The 20,019-nt window shown below is 49.5% G+C and overlaps 1 protein-coding gene across 7 annotated transcripts in view; it reads right to left on the bottom strand.

Moving 5' to 3' along the window:
* ATG7 (autophagy related 7) overlaps nucleotides 1-20,019 on the bottom strand; it is a 277,334-nt gene that overhangs the window by 7,958 nt on the left and 249,357 nt on the right. The gene's annotated exons all lie outside the window — the stretch shown is intronic.

Raw genomic sequence — 20,019 nt, 5'->3', positions numbered from 1 at the left:
TCTTGGTGAAACAGAACAGCACCACCCCTGCAGAGGACAATCTGGCAGCAGCCACAAATCCTAAGGCAGGCTTAACTTTTGACCTGGCCATCTCACTTTCAGGAGTCTGTCCTGAAGACACACCTCCACGATAGGAGAGGGTATAATCCCTTGCTGCAGCATCTTTTACAGGAAAAGCCTGGGAACAGCCCAAGAGGCCCTCAGTTGAAGAAACCATTTGCTGCACATCCACACCTAGACTACTGAGGCCCTAAAACACAGTGAGTTCAATCAGCTGATATGGACTCAGTTTCAGGATTTCTTTAGTGAAAGAAAAGAAGAAAGAAATGCAGAGTATCTGTGGCATACCACCTTTACATATGAAAAAAAGGTTTTTTAAATTTTGCAAATATAAACACAGGAATGATAAAAGCAGAAATTAACTTAAATGCCTCCCTACAGAGGGTGGGTGGGGATGAAGGCAAGACTGCTCTGAGCATGCCTTTTAATTTTGAATCATATATGTGTTACATATTTTAAAAACTAAATTAAAAGGAAAACGAAAAGTACAAGCAACAACGAAATAAGTAAACTGGAGTTAGTAAAAATTTAAAATTTTTGTGCTTCCAAGGATACTGTTAAGAAAGAGAAAAGACAGGCTGGGTGCGGTGGCTCACACCTGTAATCTCAGCACTTTGGGAGGCCGAGGCAGGGGGATCATGAGGTCAGGAGTTTGAGATCAGCCTGACCAACATGGAAAAACCCTGTCTCTACTAAAAATAAAAGAATTAGCCAGGCATGGTAGCGGGCACCTGTAATCCCAGCTGCTTGGTAGGCTGAGGCAGGAGAATTGCTTGAACCCGGGAGGCAGAGGTCACAGTGAGCCGAGATCGCACCACTGCACTCCAGCCGGAGAAGAACAAGACTATTCCGTCTCAAAAAAAAAAAAAGAAAAGACAAACAGAATGAGAGAAAATGTTTGCAAATCATGTATCTGATAAGAGACTTGTATCTAGAATATACAAAGATAGGAGTTTGAGACTAGCCTGGGCAGCATAGCAAGACCCCATCTTTAAGAAAAAATATAAAAGCCATTTACAACTCAATAATAAAAAGACAAATAATACAATTTTAAAATGCGGCAAAAGTCCACGTGTGGTGGCTCATGCCTGTAATTTCAGCACCTTGGGAGGCCAAGGTGGGAAGGTCACTTGAGCCCAGGAGTTCAAGGCCAGCCTGGGCAACATAGGGATATCCTGTGTCTACCAAAAAATTTAATAACTAGGTGGGTGTGGTGGTGAACACCTGTAGTCCCAGCTACTCTGGAGGCGGAGGCGGGGGCATCCCTTGAGCCCAGGAGGTCAAGGCTGCAGTAAGCCATAACCATGCCACTTCCACTCCAGCCTGGGTGACAGCAAGACCCTGTTTCAAAAATCAAACAAAACAAAAAATGGCCAAAGACACTGAATAGACATTTCTCCAGAAAGAGACACAAATTATAAGAAGCACATGAACTGATATTCAAACATAATTAGTCATCAGGAAAATGTAAATCAAAACCATAAGCTACCACTTCACACCCACTAGGATGGCTACAATGAAAAAGCCAGAGCATAGTAAGTGCTGACAAGGATGTGGACAAACTAGAACCTTCATATAATGCTGCTGGAAATGTGAAATGGTCCAGCCACCTCATAAAAAACAGCTGGCCATTCACCAAAAAGTTAAACACAGTTACCATATGGCACAACAATTCCAGTTCTAGATAACTGCCCAAGAGAAACGAAAACATGTGTCCACATAAAAACTTGTACACAAACAGTAGTATTCATAGGAAAGTATTCAAAAGTCAAATGTGGTATTCATAATATGGAAATGAGTGGGAACGATCCAGTCTCCACCAACTGAGGAATAAACGAAACGTGGTCTGTCCACACAGGGAAGTGTCACTCAAACCCCTGCCTCCACTCTTCTGCCGACAGCCCCAAGGACAATGGTGTCACATGTTTGCCCCCATTTTACAAAGTAGGGGACTGAAGCACAGATAAAACAGCAGAACTTGTCAAGGAGACCAAGCTAGCAAGGGTGAAGGCAGAGGGCTTTTGCACTTTCTCTACTTCCTAATTCTTAGACATAATTCCTTCTAAAGACAATTAAGGATGGCCTCTGAGTCTGCCCCTTGGGCCCCAGACACTCTTCCATTCACCACCTGTCACACTGAGGCACAGTAAGTTCCCCAAGATCAACAGCACACACCCACCAGCACCACGAAAAAACCCAGCAGCCGAAAGGCCAGGCCAGCTCCTGACCTGTTCTGGCTCCTGAGTCCCCACCTTCAGTCTGACCCAGTTCAGGAGGCAGAGCCCATGGCTCGGACAGCCAGGGAGCCGATGGCATCAGCCTGTGCTGCTGTCCGCTGGTGAGGGTGTGCTCGGCCCCTCTGGTCAGCCTGACCTGAGCCCCTCAGCTCTCCCCACTGGCCACTGCCCTGCAATGGAAGGGACAGGACTGGGCCACTACTCTACCTTAGGGGAAGAGGGACCTTTCAATTGGGCCCATCGCAAGGAGCTAGGGAGAAGGCTCAGCCTGGACTGCATGCACCCCAAGGGCCTTGAGGTTTAACTCTCTCCAAAGGAGACAGACGGGTTTGAAAGGAGCCTTCATCCAATTTCAAACTTGTGTCCCATTTCTGGAACACACTGCCTGGAGGATGCCATGAACTAAGGTTCTTCTTTTAGAAACACTGTAATTATCTTGTGAATGGCACAATTCTATTTCTGTGTGTCCGTTAAAAGCATTAATTTGTTAAATGTAAACATTTAAAACAAGGCCGGGCACGGTGGCTCACGTCTGTAATCCCAGCACTTTGGGAAGCCAAAGTGGGGGAGATCACCTGAGGTCAGGAGTTGAGACCAGCTTGGCCAACATGGCGAAACCCCACCTCTACTAAAAATACAAAATTTAGCCGGGTATGGTGGTGTGTGCCTGCAGTCCCAGCTACTCAGGAGGCTGAGACAGGAGAATCACTTGACCTGGGAGCTGGAGGTTGCAGTGAGCCAAGATCGCACCATTGTACGCCAGCTTGGGTGACACAGCGAGATTCCATCTCAAAAAAAAAAAAAAAAAAAAAAATCCAGTTTTGGCATTTCTTTATTTTTGAGACAGGGCCTCGCTCTGTCACCCAGGCTGGAGTGTGGTGCCATCATAGCTCACTGCAGCCTCGACCTCCCAGGCTCAAGCAAATCCTCCTACCTCAGACTCCTTAGTAGTTGGGACTACAGGCATGCGCCACCACACCCAGCTAATTTTTCACATTTTGTAGAGATGAGGTCTCCCTGTGTTGCCCAGGCTGGTCTTGAACTTGTAGGCTTAAGCAATCCTCTGGCTTGGCTGCCCAAAGTGCTAGAATTACAGGTGTGAGCCATTGCACCTAGCCTGTTCTTGAATATAAAGATGGCAGGTAGGTACCCAGACCTCCCCTGGTCCTGTGAGTGGCCCTGCTCCCTCACCTCCCTGCTGTGGTCCTCATAGGTGTGCTGCTCTGCTTTTGAGATGAACTAAGAACAGGGATCTGCAGGTGTCATTTGTTAGGGACCAGGAAAGGACATTGGATGAGGCTTCACCAGGAGACTTTGTAACCAGTATTCAGTCAACTTGAAGGAAGATGACCCCATATTTCCAAAAGGATCATACCACAGCCATTCACTCATTCACTCATGCTCATTCATTCCTTCAAAAACCATTTACTGGGTAGTGTAGCACTAGGACTGGGCAAGGGGTGTTCACTTCCTGCCTGTCCAGGTGGCCAGAACCTTCCTCAAGCCTCCAGGAAACACTGGGGGTGCTAACTCCCACTTCTTGGGGAGACTGCTAGTTGCTAGCCCTTACTGAACACTGCCATGTGGTGGCTGCAGAGACTAGGGGAGAAAAAAGGGAGACACATGGAGCCCAATCACAGCCCCGAGGTCCAGAGGAGGGACAGGGCTGGCGGGTCTCCCAAGGCCAGCAGGTTGTGGGCTGGGGCTTGGTCCTAGAAGTCCTAGGTCAGGTTTAGGGATGAGAAGAGATGGGGAGGAGGTGGCCTGGCCGGGGCAGGAAAGAGCTGGGAGGAGGGATCGGCTGCTCGCCATGGAGACCCCCAGCTGAGCTGAGGAGGGGAGGCAGGGCTCGCTCCAGGTTCACTGCGCACGCTCAAGATGCCCACTAGAGAAGGATCTGTTGTCTCCACAGTTATCAGTCACCCTGGCTCTTCTGGGGTCTCCATAACCCTCTGGCACTGGTTCCCACCCACAGAGCACCAGACTTGAGTTTCTCAAAAAACAATCCCATTGTGTCTTTCCCCAGTTTTACAGCCTTCAAAATCTTCCCCTTGCACAAAGGGAGAGTTAAGTCCAGACTCATTTCAGGGCCACTAGGCCTCCAGCCCTGGCCCTGCCCACCCCTCCAAGCTCCTCATTCCCTGCCTCACCCTGGCAGCCTCCCTCTGGCCCACCAGATTCCGACAGCTGCCTGCCCGCCTCCTGGCTCTCTCCTTGCTCAGCCTCTTCACAGGCTCCTTTGGCTTAGAAGGCTCCTCTCCGCAGCCCCTCCCACACAGCTGGCTCTGCTGGGTCTGCAGCGACTTCCCAGCTCGCCCACCTTATTCTTCTCAATGCTTGGCTCCTCCTGCACCCCCACTGTAATTTGCTTTCACCTGGTAGTTTGTGCATCTGTCCGACTTCCCCAAGGGGGCTACGTGCTGCCTGAGGGTAGGGCCTGGTCTGCCTGGTCACCACTGTGCTCCTGGCCCGGGCTCAGAGCCTGGCCTAGCAGAAAGGCTTTGCAGGAACAATGATTCAGAACCATCTGTTCTGGGTATGATTCCATAGGGCAGAAAAGAAAGGGGATTTTTGGTGTGGCCATAATACCTGAGATGCAAATAGTCAAGGAAGGGCCCCTCGGCCCAGCTGGCTTCTAAGGACTCCAGCACATCAGGCCCTTGGCCTCCAGGGCCCAGAAGGATGGTGGGGGGAAGCACTGTGGGCATCTCCTGGCAGGAGCATGTGGGGCAGCAGGCCAGCATTCTGAGGGAAATCTAGGTCCCAGGCCACTGACGCCCTCATTCTCCTTCCTGAGCCTCACTGTGGGTTGGCCCTGAGCCAGGCCAGAGGGACATACAGCGGTGGACACTTTTTGCTTCTGGACTCTAAGAGGCTCCAGGCAGGATCGGGGCTGGTCAGAAAGGGTGCCCTGCAGGGCAGTATCTGTGGGGCTCTGCAGATGGGGGGCCTTGTGGGCTAACCAGTACCCCTGCTGGGCCCAGGTCTGCTTGTGCAGCCGTACCTGGGCCCTGGAGCGAGCCACGGGGAAGTGCTGCTGGGTAAAGGCCCAGAGTCTGACTTTCTGGCTTCCAGATTCCTGCCCAGAGCCCCATCACAGCATGGGGACCTGCAGCAACTCAGAATTAACCCTGCCTACTCTCACAATGAATCCAGAACCAGAAGCTCCTAGATCCCTTCCCCCTGGGCCAAGGATGGCTGGCATGACTGCTTCGGCCTGCTGGTATGGGCAGATGAGTGGCCTGAGGGAGTGAACCAAGAGGGAAGGGAGCCGGCAGCCTGCACAAGGCAGGGAAGGCCGGAGCAGATGGAGAGGCCAGCCGGGGCTGACGGCCCATGTCCTGCAGGGACTTAGGTGTCCTTGCTGTCTGCTGCCAGCAGCCCTTGCCCTTGCTCACCCTCCACTTATAGCCTGTCACCATCCTTCACTGGAGATGAAATAGGTCCTCCCCCTCCCATACCCAGGGGCCTGCAGTTCAAGTGATTCTCATGCCTCAGCCTCCTGAGTAGCTGGGGTAACAGGTGTGAGCCACCATACCCAGCTAAGTTTTTGGTATTTTTAGTAGAGATGGGGTTTCACCATGTTGGCCAGGCTCGTCTCCTGACCTCAGGTGATCCGCCCGCCTCAGTCTCCCAAAGTGCTGGGATTACAGGTGTGAGCCACTGCACCCAGCCTTGTGCTCCCCCTTCCACACCACCTCGGTGCCTCCCTTTGGAAAGAGACCCACCTGCCTTCCCACTCCTGTACTCTAAGCACTCACTGCTGCCTCTAGCCTGGGCACCAGACTTGGCAGAGGAATTAAGACCAAAACCCTCTTTTCAGGGAACCCTTGCCCCAAACTCAGCTTTCCAGACACAGTTGAGGGCTGAGGCACGGGGGAAGATGGGAGGAAGAAAGAACAAGAAGTGTGGGGCTACTTCTAGAGTCTTCTGAGAGAGGAGTTCTCCCCAGCCTTCCAACCCCAGCCCCTGGTGCTTGTCCAGAGACCATGTGCACTGCCCCATGACACCCACTGCCCCGGGGTTCCAGGAACAAGGTTAAGGTTCTACTAGAAAGACAGAAACAGGCAAGGCAGCTAGTTAGATGTAAAGCGTGACTTCCACAAGGACCATCAGGCAGCCAGGGATGAGGAGGTTAAAAGGAGAAAAGGATGGGCTTCATGTTGGCAGGGCGGGGCTGCTCCTGCTGCCATGGGGTCAGTTGGAAGATGCCGCCATCTAACTGTGGCCTGTGCAACTGACTGAAAGCACATTCGGGAGGGGACAGCAGACCGGGCCTGTACACACGTGTGGGCTGGCATGCCACCTTCAGAGGCACTCCGAACCCCAAATCCTCCCCACTCCCCCTATAAAGATGCTCAGGGCTACAACTGACAAGGAGTGAAGGGTCTGAAAGAACAGTCTCATGCCTCAGAACCTAGACCCAGAGAAAAGGAAGGTCAGCACCGTCAAGCAACACTCAAGGCCCAGGGATTATGCTCAGCAGTTCCAAATGTCACTGCTCCACTCCCGAGAACAGAGCCCAGGCTGGAAACACAGAGACCCAACACCCTGGAGGGGTGCCACAGAGGATGCCCAGGGGTGCTCCAGAGGGCGGCTGTGAGCAGCTACTGGGCTAGGAAAGAGGAAAGTATGTAAGACCAGATGAGAAAAAAGGGTCAGTGTAGCAGTGGGGATACTGGTGTCTCCAGGGTCTCAGGTGAGGGGTACATGGGCCACAGGAAGGGCCATGGCCCAAGGCAAAGCACACCTGCTGGTGTCTTGTTTTTCCCTCCCAGGAAGTGCTAAGAAGTAAATATGGAATCTGCCAAGAGGGAAATGCTGATATCTTAGCCTTGCAATCCTTAGTGAGGTTTCTGACAGAAGACTCTGGAATTCCCAGTCCACAGTGACAGGCTGCTCCAGGTCTCCCCCCCCTTATTAGTCTGGAAAATGGACCTCAGGGCCCCACTATATTTAGTACCCTCCCGCTGGGGATGTCACTAAATAAGCACCGATATCTACGCTCTCTCCCGGAGTATTTATTGCATAAGTGGAAGGGCTTGTCCAAGCACTGGTGAGAAGCAGACTGGCTTTGGGGCTCTCAGCTCCTAATTTACCAAGTGACATTCAGAGGAGGAAGGTTTCAAGAGCAGTGGCGACCATGGCTGAAGGGAATGGCTAACAACAGGGAGTGCTGCTCAGTGCTTCAGCCTCTCCACTGCATCCCCGGCCCTGGGGGAGGAGAGCGCGGGCCACAGGCTTGTTTGCTTTCTCCCAGGCTTCAAAACACATTTTTTAAATTAGGTGGTAAGAATACAGGGTAATTTCTGTGGCACCAACATACTTTCTTTCAAGATATGATTTATATGTTTGGCCCACATTTTAAATGAAATGGTTATTGAGATAAATGGCCGGGCTGACGGCTGCGAAATGGTTTCTGTTATGTAGTTCTTATTTCCAGTTCCTTAGAAAAGGTTTTGAAAAGTTTCCCTTTAAAAAGGTGGGCACTTTTACATGTTTGTTCTCTACCTCAAAAGGCTTTTGGGGTCAACATCAGAGAGAGGGAGAAGAAAGAGGAGGGGGAACACTCGAGAGCTCAGAGTTCCACGGTGAGGTGGAGGAACACAGGATACAAACACATCAACTTCACTTGGTGAGAAGGGAGATCTTGCAACTTCAGATAATGCAAATAAATGCAGGTGACCTGGCCTCTCAGGACAGGGGCATGACTCAATCCTAGGGAGGCATGTGCTGGTATGACGACTTCCCCTGCCACTGGGCCCAACCATCAGAGACCATGTAACAAGGCAGACGCTGACCTACTGACTCTATAAAGCTCTGGGCAGCAGATAGTTTGGTACTGAGATGAGGATGAACAGGAACACAGAGGTAGAAACAGACCCACACACACGGGCAGGTGACTTTCAACAAAGGTGCCATGGTCATTCAACGAGAAAGGACAATCTTTTCCACAAACAGTGCTGGAACAATTAAATAGCCACATAGAGAAAAAATGAACCTTCACCCTTAACTCATATCCTACATGAAAATTAACTTGAAATCAATCACAAACATATATGTAAAAGCCAAAACTATAAATTTTCTAGGAAAAAAACAACATAAAAGAAAAATGAGACTTTGGGCATAGGCAAAGATTTCTTAGGATGCTAAAAGCAGGAACCATAAGAGAAAAAAATTATTAACTGAAGTTCAGAATTAGAAACTTTTTCTGTCTTAAAGGCAACATTAAGAAAATGAAAAGTCAAGCCAAAGACATTTAGAAAAAATATGCAGTACCAATATCTAACTGAAAAACTCATGTCTAGAAAACATAATAACCTTTTTTTTTTTTTTTGATATGGGTCTCACTCTATGGCCCTAGCTGGAGCACAATGGTGCAACCACTGCTGACGGCAGGCTTGACCTCTTGGTCTCAAGGGATCTTCCCACTGCAGCCTCCCAAGTAGCTGGGACCATAGGTGCACACCACCATGCCCAGTTAATTTATTTTATTTTTATTTTTTATTGTTTTGTAGAGACAGGGTCTTGCCATGTTACTCAGGCTGAAAGAATTCGGACAGTTCAATAAGATATGATAACTAACCCAATGAAAACATAGGCAAAATATTTGAAAGAAGTATCACATATGTCTCTACTAAAAATACAAAAAAAAATTAGCCAGGCATGGTGGTGAGTGCCTGTAATCCTAGCTACTTGGGAGGCTGAAGCAGAAGAATCACTTGAACCTGGGAGGCAGAGGTTGCGGTGAGCCAAAATCATGTCATTGCACTCCAGCCTGGGCAACAAGAGTGAAACTCTGTGTCAAAAAAAAAAGAAGAAGATATATAGATGGTAAATAAATACATGAGAAGATGTTCCCCATCAGAGACCTGGGAGAGATGTTGTCATCAGACAGAGAACTACAATAAAAGTCACAATGAGATGCCACTTGCATCTCCACTCAAATGGCCAAAATGAAAAGGACTGCCAGCTCCAAGTGTTGACAAGCACATGACACAACCAGAATTCTCACACTCTGCTGGTGGGAACAGCAAAAAGGCACAGTGAGTTTGAACAGTTTCTTAAAAAATTAAACATATACTTCCACCCTATGACCCAGCAATTCTAGTTGTAGATAATCCCCCAAGAGAAATGAAAATAAACACTCATCAGAGCTTCATTTATAAAAGCTCCAAACTAGAAACAACCCAAGAGTGCCTCACCAGGTAAGTGAATAAACAATTCTGGTACATTCACAAAGTGAGACGCTACTCAGCAACAGAAAGGTACCAAGTGCTGACACACGCAATGATGCAGGTGAACCTCCGAGCAACTGTGCAGGGCAGGAGAGGCCAGACTACCCCCTTGATGCTGCTGAGCTGTGCTGCTTCCACAAACATGTACGTTTCTCAGAACTCAGAAATACACACTTTTACATATATTTTATTGTATTGGACATGCATCAATAGATTCGATTTTTTTAAATTCACAAAACGAATATAGCTTAAGATAGGGGGAGTTTCACAGAATATAAAAACATATTTAAAATTGCCAAAAATGTCATAAGAGAAATACCATAACTTTTTCAGAACAACCAAAAAGTGGAAGGTGGGCAACACTTCCAGTGGGCCCACTTCCCTTAAAGCATCAATACAATCTTCCATTCATTTAGTTAGAGGTCTTATTTCCCAATATATATATATTTTTTTATTGAGATGAGTCTCGCTCCATCACCCAGGCTGGAATGCAGTGGCACAATCTCGGCTCACTGCAACCTCCGCCTCCAGGGTTCAAGCGATTCTCCTGCCTCAGGCTCCTGAGCAGCTGGGATTACAGGCACACACCCCACGCTCGGCTAATTTTTTTTTTTTTTTTTTTTTTTTTTTTTTTTTTTTTAGTAGAGACAGGTTTTCACCATGATGGTCAGGCTGCTCTCAAACTCCTGACGGGATCTACCAGCCTCGGCCTCCCAAAGTGCTGGGATTACAGGTGCGAGCCACTGCGCACAACCTTTTTTCCCAACCATTTTAAGGAAAACAGAATCCTTCCCACTTTGCCTTCCCTGGCCTCTCTGGCTCAGTGGTATGCCTTCTCTTACCCTGATCTGATTCTCCTATAGGCAAGAATCACCATTAGGTGGAGTTAAGAGCACTGCCTCTGAAGCCAGACTTCCGGGATTGGGTCCTGCTCTGCCACTGACCTCAGGCTATTTAATCTCTTGGTGCCTCTGTTTCCTCATCTGAGAAGTGAAGACAAAAATGCTATCTCCCTTTTAGGGCTGTTGTGACCATGAAATGAGTTAATGGGTATAAAGTGCTCAGAACTGCGCCTGACGCAGGGTACACATCATATGAGTATGTGTTGTTACCTGCTTACAATGATCGAGAACACGACTTTACAACCTGAAAAAAAAAATCTCAGTTGATATCATTAACATTTTGTGATAAGTTCTTGGAAGTTGTGGGTAATCAACATCGTATTACAGCCAAATTAAAGCTTTCCACATTGAAAATAGCAAGAAGCTCAGATCCTTTCTCCATGCTGTCTTCCTGGAGGACATCTTAGGTGTCCATTCCTTCCTTCAGTCACTTATTTTCAAGAATTACTAAGGGCCTTTTTTTTTTTTTTTTTTTTTGAGACAAGAGTCTCACTCTGTTGCTCAGTGTGTGTGCCGTGGCACAATCAACAGCTCACTGCAGCCTCGACCTTCCCAGGCTCAGGTGATCCTCCCACCTCAGCCTCCTGGGTAGCTGCAAACACAGGCCTATGCCACCACATCCAGCTACTTTTTTTTTTTTTTTGGGCTAATTTTTGTATTTTTTGTAGAGACAGAGTTTTACCATGTTGGCCAGGGTGGTCTCGAACTCCTGGGCTTCAGCAGCCTGCCTGCCTCGGCCTCCCAAAGTGCTGGGATTACAGGTGTGAGCCACTGAGCCTGGCAGTAAGGACCTATTCTGTGTCATATTCAAATATGACTCTCTTTCATCTCTACCATACCATGGCATCTTTACAGATACAGAACTCAGACAGGGCAGGTGACTGGCAGGGGCACACAGCTAGCAAACGGCAGAGCTGAGATCCACACCTAGCTGTCTCATTCCATGCCCTGAGTTCTCACTTCCACTGCAGCTTCTGGCAGTTAGGTCCATTTTGAGGCTCCAAATGGGTGTCTTCCAGAGGAAGTTATACCTTGAAGGGCCATGGTGTGGTAGAGTCTGTGCTGGCCTCAGAAAGGCCTTCCCGAACCAGCTGACAGCTCAGTGTTGAGAGGGCACTGCCATCCAGCCTGTCCTGAGGCCCTCGGTTATTCCCAGTCCTCACAAAACCCCCATGCTTTCTATGACCACAGGCCTCTAGAAATGCCACTGACCTTCTGTCACATTCCCGTGGCCCTCAGGGACCTCTGTCAGCCCTGGGGTCCATGTACCTCCCAGCCAACTGGACAACAGGGGTCATGTGGAATACCACACTGGGACCTGTGCCCTCTTCCCTCCACCCTTCCCTGGCCTCTTCTACATTCAGGCCCAAATCTCAGCCAGGCCCCACTTTGGCTCAGTGGCATTGGGTTTAAACCAAGGAAACAGCACTGGACTTGGGCAAGATGTTCTGAACTTTTAGATCTGGGCTCTACCAGCCACCATCTCTCTGATCGTGGGTTAGTTCATTTCTTAAAGACTCAGTTTCCCCACAGGAAAATAAATTTCTCCATTTTACCACCAACCTTACAAAGGTTATCAAGGGTACATAAAATAACTGGAAAGCACTGAACCGGAACCTGGCACCAAGCAGGGGCTCAGGAAATGTTAAGCCTGAGTTTTAATCTGAAGCCACAGGAAAGATGATGGAGTGTGGAGTGAAAGCCCTCTCAGTATTGACTGAAGAGTTTGTGTTGCATGTGTCATTTGTTTTATAATCACTCACACTGTGACCTCTGGATCCTTGAGAGAAAATGGGGTCTGAGACTAAGAAATCAAGAAGGAAAATGGGGCTGTATGGAGGAGGGCTCTATCTACTCAGCCAGTATTCTTTGAACACCTACAGAACTCCAGGTGCTATGATATGTTAGGCTCTGGCTGATCAGCTGTGACTAGGACAGGTGAGGCCCTGCCCTGGGAGGTCCTTGCCTAGTGGAGGTGACAACTAACATAAAACCAGATCCACCCAAGGAAAGAGCTACAAAATGTAGAAAATAAACATGGGCTGAGAGGTGGTATGATGGAGGAACAGTTCGTTTAGAAAAGGTCTTGGAGGTAAAGGCCTCTCAGTGGAGGCGACACTTGAAGCTGAGCTTTGAAAAATGGGAAGGAAGGAGCCTGCCCATCCAGGAGTGGAAGGAGGGTGCCTCTGTTGCAAGAACAGCAGGTGCAAAGGTCCCAGGGGCTCTAGGGGGCTGATGGCAGAGCATGTGGTCGGGTGGGTGAGGCCCCATGCAGAGGGATGGAAGTCTGACATCAGAGGGTCTGCGGAGAGGGGCCAGAACTCAGGCAGGAAGTGACAAGATCATGGAGTACCAGGAGAAATGGAGGGGAATGTAGAAATTCAGATTATATTTTAGAGGTAGAATCAACAGGCTGATCGTAAATAAGCTCAAATCCTAAAATTTCAGAGCTGGACATGATCTTGCACAACATCAAGTTCACCCTCCACAGCTGCAGAAGGGAAGATGGAGGCTCAGAGAGGGGCGTGGCCTAAGTGAGGTCACCAGCTGAGCAGAGCCCAGAATCCTAGGTGACCAGACCACGGTGTCCAGGCCAGGTGGGAGCTGCAGGGTTGGGGCAGCAGGCTTGGTGGGCGCCTACAGATGCAGTGGTGAGAGGGTGCACTCACACAAAAGTTTATTCTGAAAACGGATGGGTGGCGACCTCAGTGAACACAAACATCCTCCCTAGGTGTGTGGTGGCGTTTTGCATAGGAAACGGAAGTTCTGGCTTCTTCCCCAGCCTGGAAGGCACAAACTTAACCCAAAATCAAGGCTCTGTCGCAGGACAAAACAAAAGCAGTTAGGAAGGAGTTGGTCCTGCTGTGGGAACAGGGCGCTGGCCAGGTGGGGCCTGTAGCCCAAGGCTGTTTTCCCGTCCTGGCAGGCACATTCCCTGAGCCCACCTCCATAGCGAGGTTAAGCGTACCAACCTCAGGGCTGATAAGGGGCTGTACTCAGTAACTGCAATCCTCAAAGATGTTTCTTTGGCTGCCTGGTTCACCCCTAATGAGCCACTCAATCTATTGAAAACCTCTCGGTTCTCCTCTAATCCCACGCCCTGGCCCAGGGACAGTCCTTTCTATTCCTCCCACCCACAGACCAGCCCTGAGAAATCAGAGACTGGATGTGCTGGAAGGATGGTCTCCTTGCCCCAGCTAGCCAGTTATGAGGCCCTTTTCCTTTAGAGTCCATGGAGATGGAGGCCCCAGCAGTTGTGGGGCTCCTAGGCCTGGGACCACAGCTGCGCTGGACGGCCTGATGGCTGGTTTGGCAGGGAATGCTGCCTCATCCCACATGGAATCATCTTTTCTTGCTAAGGAGCATAAGCTCTGGGGCTTCTGTTTTAGGGGATCTGCAGATACTCTTTACAAAGGACTGACATGCTTCACTATTCAAGCAGGGTATGAAGCTAGCAGGTCCAGGGCAGTTCTGAACTGCCCTGGAAGGCTCTTGGGAAGGCAGGAGTTGAGAAGAGCTCTCTTAAGAGAGAACACAGGGGGCCTCCTCCCAGACCTCACCCCTGCTTCTGTACCAAGGAGCCTGGTTGAAGAGAAAGGGCCAAGCCCTCCTCAGAGGCACCCTGTGTGCCTCATCTATGAAGACCACTGCTGAAGAGCTGAGTCCTCCTCTAGGGCTTGCAGCTGTCCCCTCGGTTCACTGTCCTGAGAGTCCCCAGGCAGGGCTCCTGTCCCATTGTCACCGCCTCCTAATCTGTCAAGGGAGCCTGCTCTGAGACCTGCTTGGCCCCATGCTTGACATACAAATCTGCTCAGGGAGGGCCAATGCAGGAGACTTTGAGAATCACAAAAGCCAGGGTTCCTCCACAGGAACTTGGGCACTATGCTGGGTACCACTGAGAGACAAAGACAAGTAACATGAGTTGGCCTTTCCCTCTGAGAGCCTTCGGTCCAGCCAGGCCTGTGAAGGACACCTCAGATGACACCAGGCAGGGTGTCTGATGAAGGGATTCAAGGAATGGCCTGAGCTAGAAGGCACAGAGGGCTGGGCACTCAGCTAAGGCTCAGCAGGGGATGGCCTGGGTCTAGGCCCCGAAGGATGAAACATTCCAGCAGAAACATCAGCACAGCCTTGAGGGAGGCCCCAATCAACACATCCTAGAAGAAATCAGCTGGACCTTCATAGAAGATTTCCTGAGGAGGTGACCCACAAGGGCATGGAAAGGACCACAGCTGCGGGCCATACAGGGAGCAAAGACCTCAGGGCGAGAATGTGCAGGATGAGCACTGAATGCCAGCTGAAGTGGAGGCTCCTGCCAGGAAGTCACAAAAGGAAAGGCAGAGAGGCCTCCACAGTGGGGCTGGGCCTACGTGGGCCTGAAGTGCATTGGGCTGAGTCTGGGGAAGAGGAGCTGAGCTGAGTTACTCCTCTTCAGGGTAGCAGGGATGCTGTGCAGTCCCAAGGTGGCCAGGTGTGTCCAGGCAGACGGTGACTCCCCCCAGGCAGTCAACAGGCCCACCAGGCTGCACTGGGAGGGAGCAGCTTCCCACTGTGGGTTGAAGACATCCGCTTTTGAGAGGGGACGAGCCAGTGGACACCACTGGGGCATTCAGGGCCCAACTATACATCCTGCTAACAGAGGGCATGTGGCAGCTCCCTTTAGCATAGCAAGTATGAAATCGCAGTGTGGAGTCCCTGCCTGGCGGCACGTAGCCACTCGGCATGAAGGACGCGCATTCAGGAAGAGCCCTGATGCTTTCCAGACCGCCTTGGCTCTGGGGAGCTGTCCTCTCCTCCATGAGCGTGTCTAACCCACAGGGCAACACAAGACCTGCCTGTGAGCAGAAGATGTGAGGACAGACGCTGAGGCCCTCTGTTCCAAGACCAACAGCATTCTGAGGCGACACCCATCATGGCCTTCTTTACCTTGGCAAGCTGGTGCCCCCACCTAAATATAGATGCCTTTGCAGAACGGGCATCTGCCTGCTGCTGCAGAATCGACGCAGTCCAGCTTACCACAGGAGGGCACAGTGCTAAGACTCTAGGAGCTTTTCACTCCTAGACCTAGGGTGCTGCTGGACTCTCAAGTTCCTTTCTCATTCATATTGAACATCCTCATCTGCATGTGAAGGTGACAAGCCCTGGGCAGAGGGGCATGGCTGTGCCAACTGGATAGGCTGGCAGCTTTCCCCTGGGGAGGAGGAGGAGGAGGCTTTCTGCTGGTCAGTACTTTTCCAACACCGACAGTGGCGGGGCTCACAAGTGCTGAAATTCTGGACTTTTCCTTTGTGGCTGCACATTTCTGATGGTGGGAAACCTGGGCCTCAAGTGAGCTCCAAGTATTTTTAATTGGTCATCACTTGAAAGTCCTTAAATTTTTGAGAGCAAAAAAGGAAAGCATGGTTCATTCTCCTAATAAATATTTTTAAAAGCCCATTTTATAAACAATTCAGAGTTTTCTGCTTCTAGTTTCTTTTGTTTTCCTCTTTTCTCTTTCTCTGCTGATAAACACGCGGTGCTAAGTTCAGAAGGCTACATTTTGGCTAACAGAAAAGAAATAACAACTGTGGCTTCAAAAAAATGACATCTTTAAAGAATCAGCTCCATGTGTTCCCTCGCATCTGTTCTACCTTCTCAGGAAGCAGTTTTTAATGAGTTTTTAGTCATTTCAGAGAAGAGTTTCTGCTTTAAAGGAGAGTTTCTGCTTTAAAGGATTTGTATAATGGCAATTTTTTTTTTTTTTTTACAGAATGGGGATTTTTCTCTGTGGTCCCAAACTATTCTAAGAAGAAGATAAATGAAAGTTCATGTTGTGAATATCATCAAACCCAAAGAGGAGAATAACAGAAAGCAAGCTAATGTATGGGCCTGCTCTTTAAAACTACACTTAAAAATCACTTTATCTTTCTTAAAAAATTATTGCAAGCTGGACTGGAAAAAAATCACACAAGAGGAGGTTTACAATATAAATAACCACTAAGAGATCATTTTCTTTGTTTTCATTGGCATTGGTCCTTGCTGAGTTTAAATGAACACTCTCGGTGATGATGAAAGGGAGCTGGAGAGGAGGGCGGAGGGGTCAGCAGCTCAGCATGGCCACCCTGAGAAAGTGCTCGGCCAGCGCGGTGGCTCACGCCTGTAATCTTAGCACTTTGGGAGGCTGAGGGGGGTGGATCACCTGACGTCAGGAGTTCGAGACCAGCCTGGCCAACATGGTGAAACTCCGTCTCTACTAAAAATACAAAAAATTAGCTGGGCATAGTGGTGCATGCCTGTAATCCCAGATACTCAGGAGGCTGAAAAAGGAGAATCACTCGAACCTGGGAGGCGGAGGCTGCAGTGAGCTAAGATGGTACCATTGCACTCCAGCTTGGGCAACAAGAGCTAAATTTCATCTCAAAAAAAAAAAAAACAAAAAAAAACTGCCCAGCCAAAAGGGACTCCCAAGCCCTGGGCAGCATTCAGACCTGGGATGAAGAGCACTGCCCACTGAACCCTCCACTCTCCACTCTGCGTACCAGCGAGCCTCCAGGCTGCTCTGTCTGTGGCCTTTCCTCCAGTCATTCCCGCTCAGGCTGGGTCTTGCTTCTCATCCCCACCCTGCTGTGATATCTTACTAGTTAGCATTCTGGGACGCAGTATGTGAGGCAGCGCTGACCCCGGAGGTTTGGGGTGGTGCAAAGACAACAAGACTCAGGTCCTCCTCCAAAGCACTTTTAACTCTCAACAAAATAACTCATTTTCACCGACTGCTGACTGCATTTTAGGCACTGTGCTAACCATATCTTGTGCATTATCCAGACCCATCCTTGCCACAAAGGGAGACAGTGTTATTGTTAACCTCATTTCTTGGGAGAGGAGCCTGTGCTCTTTTTTTTTTTTTTTACAACAGGGTCTCACTCTGTCACCCAGACTGGAGTGCAGTGCCACAATCATGGCTCACTGTAGCCTTGGCCTTGGGGGCTCAAGCAATCCTGCTGCCCTCAGCCTCTTGAGTAAATGGAACCCCAGGTGCGCACCACCACACCTGGCTAATTTTTAAATTTTTGCAGAGATGGGACCTTGCCACGTTGCCCAGGCTGGTCTCTAACTCCTCAAGCAATCCTCCTGCCTTGGCCTCCCAAAGTGCTGGGATTATAGGCATGAGGCACTGCACCCAGCCTGAGAAGCCTGTGTTCCTCACCAATAGCTTCATCTCCCTCTCTGTGCCTGCACCTCCTCCTTCCAGACTCAGCTCCATCCCCCTCTGCTTCCTCCTCTGTTCTGGGCCCTAGCACACGACACTTCCGGTTTACCCCTGGCAGATGATATGTGCTGGCTCCTTGAGATCAGTGACTGTGCATTAGCTTTGTGTCTGCGGCATCTCATGTGGTGCTTGGCATCAATAAAAGCTCAACAAATCAGAAATCATACTCAATACATGCTTGTTGAATGAGCAAATAAAAGAACAAGGCTACTCAATCAGCACTGAATCATGTTCTGTCAATTTTCTTCTTCTTTTGAATCTCGGGAATCTTGGGGCAAGAACACCAGCCCTGCAGTCCCCATAGTCCCTCACATTCCCTAGGATGGGCTTAGTAGTAGATTGGTTTGTCTCTTGGTATACAATGCAGTCTTTCAGTTTCTAAGTCAAAACAAGTGATTGTTTTCTTTTCTTTTTTTTTTTTTTTTTTTGAGACGGAGTTTCGCTCTTGTTACCCAGGCTGGAGTGCAATGGCACGATCTCGGCTCACCGCAACCTCCGCCTCCTGGGTTCAGGCAATTCTCCTGCCTCAGCCTCCTGAGTAGCTGGGATTATAGGCACGTGCCACCATGCCCAGCTAATTTTTTGCATTTTTAGTAGAGACGGGGTTTCACCATGTTGATCAGGATGGTCTTGATCTCTTGACCTCGTGATCCACCCGCCTCGGCCTCCCAAAGTGCTGGGATTACAGGCGTGAGCCACCGCGCCCGGCCCACAAGTGATTGTTTTCTAAGGGATGATTCTGGGGAGATTTGATGAAATGAAGCCAAAGTGTTTAGCGCAGTGGTTGGCACACAGTAAGCACTCAATAAATGTCAGCTGCTCTGATTGTTATTAGACTTTTTTTTTTTTTTTTGAGATAGGGTCTCACTCTATCACCAGGCTGGAGTGCAGTGGGATCTGGGCTCACTGTAGCCTCTACCTCCTGGGCTCAGGCGGTCCTCCCACCTCAGCCTCCTGAGTGGCTGAGACTTCAGACATGCACATCACATGTGGCTAATTTTTTGTAAAGACAGGGTTTTGCCATGTTGCCCAGGCTGGTTTCAAACTCCTGGGCTCAGGTAATCCACTTCCCTCGGCCTCCCAAAGTGCTAGGATTATAGGCATGAGTCACTGCACCAGGCCTAGATCATTTTTATGCTATGGTGTCAGGGTAGAGGTTAGTGCAAATCAATATGCAGACTTGTAGACCATGTGATTGTCCCTTGGGCCTAAGGAAATCTACACACAGGTGAGCACCCTAATGCCAGCCAGTAATGGACTGGCACACAGGGGGTGGCAGGACCTCAGGAAGGTGCTTTGCCTCGTCAGGTGGGTTGCACCCAGTGTTCATAAATAGGCTCAGACCTAAGTGCCAAGCATGAAGTGACCTGCTCCTCAGTGCCCCGCACCTCTCAGGCTAATGGAGAGTAGTCCCTGTCCCACACTCACACTCTTCCTTGACTTCCTCTGGACTCCTGGCTTGCCTGGGTACCCTACATAGCTCCTTTCTTCCACACTGCCAGACCTGGGGCAGGACAATGGGGTTTTAGTCTTGACTCTGTACCTATTAGCTGACAACACCAGGCAGAAGAACTTCTCTGTGCCTCAATCCTTCCCTGTCAACCAGCCAGAGAGGCAAGAAGTCCACCCTGCCAACTCCATAGTTCTGTGGTGAGCAGACACTTAGCCAGGACCATGGTGAGGAAGACAGTCTTCATTTTATTTAATTATTTATTTATTTGAGACAGAGTCTCGCGTTGTCGCCAGGAGCCAGGCTGGAGTGCAGTGGCGCAATCTCAGCTCACTGCAACCTCCGCCTCCCAGGTTCAAGCAATTCTCCTGCCTCAGCCTCCCGAGTAGCTGGGACTACTGGTGCACGCCACCACGCCCAGCTAATTTTTGTATTTTTAGTAGAGACGGGGGTTTCACCATGTTGGTCAGGATGGTCTTGATCTCTTGACCTCATGATCCGTCCACCTTGGCCTCCCAAAGTGCTGGGATTACAGGCGTGAGCCACCACGCCCGGCCCATTTTATTTTTACTTTATTATTATTATTTCTTGAGACAGAGTATCACTCTGTCACCCAGGCTGGAATGCAGAGGCACAACCTTGGCTTACTGCAACTCCTACCTCCCGGGTTCAAGCGACACTCCTGCCTCAGCCTCCCAAGTAGCTGGGATTACAAGCACCCACCATCAGACCTGGCTAATTTTTGTATTTTTAGTAGAGACAAGCTTTCACCATGTTGACCAGACTGGTCTCGAACTCCTGACCTCAAGTGCTGGGATTACAGGCACAGTCTTCATTTTAAAGGTAAAACATGCAAATTATTATTTGTTATTAAGCGGAACTGAAG

This window comes from Aotus nancymaae, unplaced genomic scaffold (assembly GCF_030222135.1).
Source record: "Aotus nancymaae isolate 86718 unplaced genomic scaffold, 86718_ANA_hifiasm-v0.15.2.pri h1tg000046l, whole genome shotgun sequence".
Lineage (NCBI taxonomy): Eukaryota > Metazoa > Chordata > Mammalia > Primates > Aotidae > Aotus > Aotus nancymaae.
The sequence above is the reverse complement of the archived record's forward strand: the minus strand, read 5'-3'. Positions and strand labels throughout refer to the sequence as shown.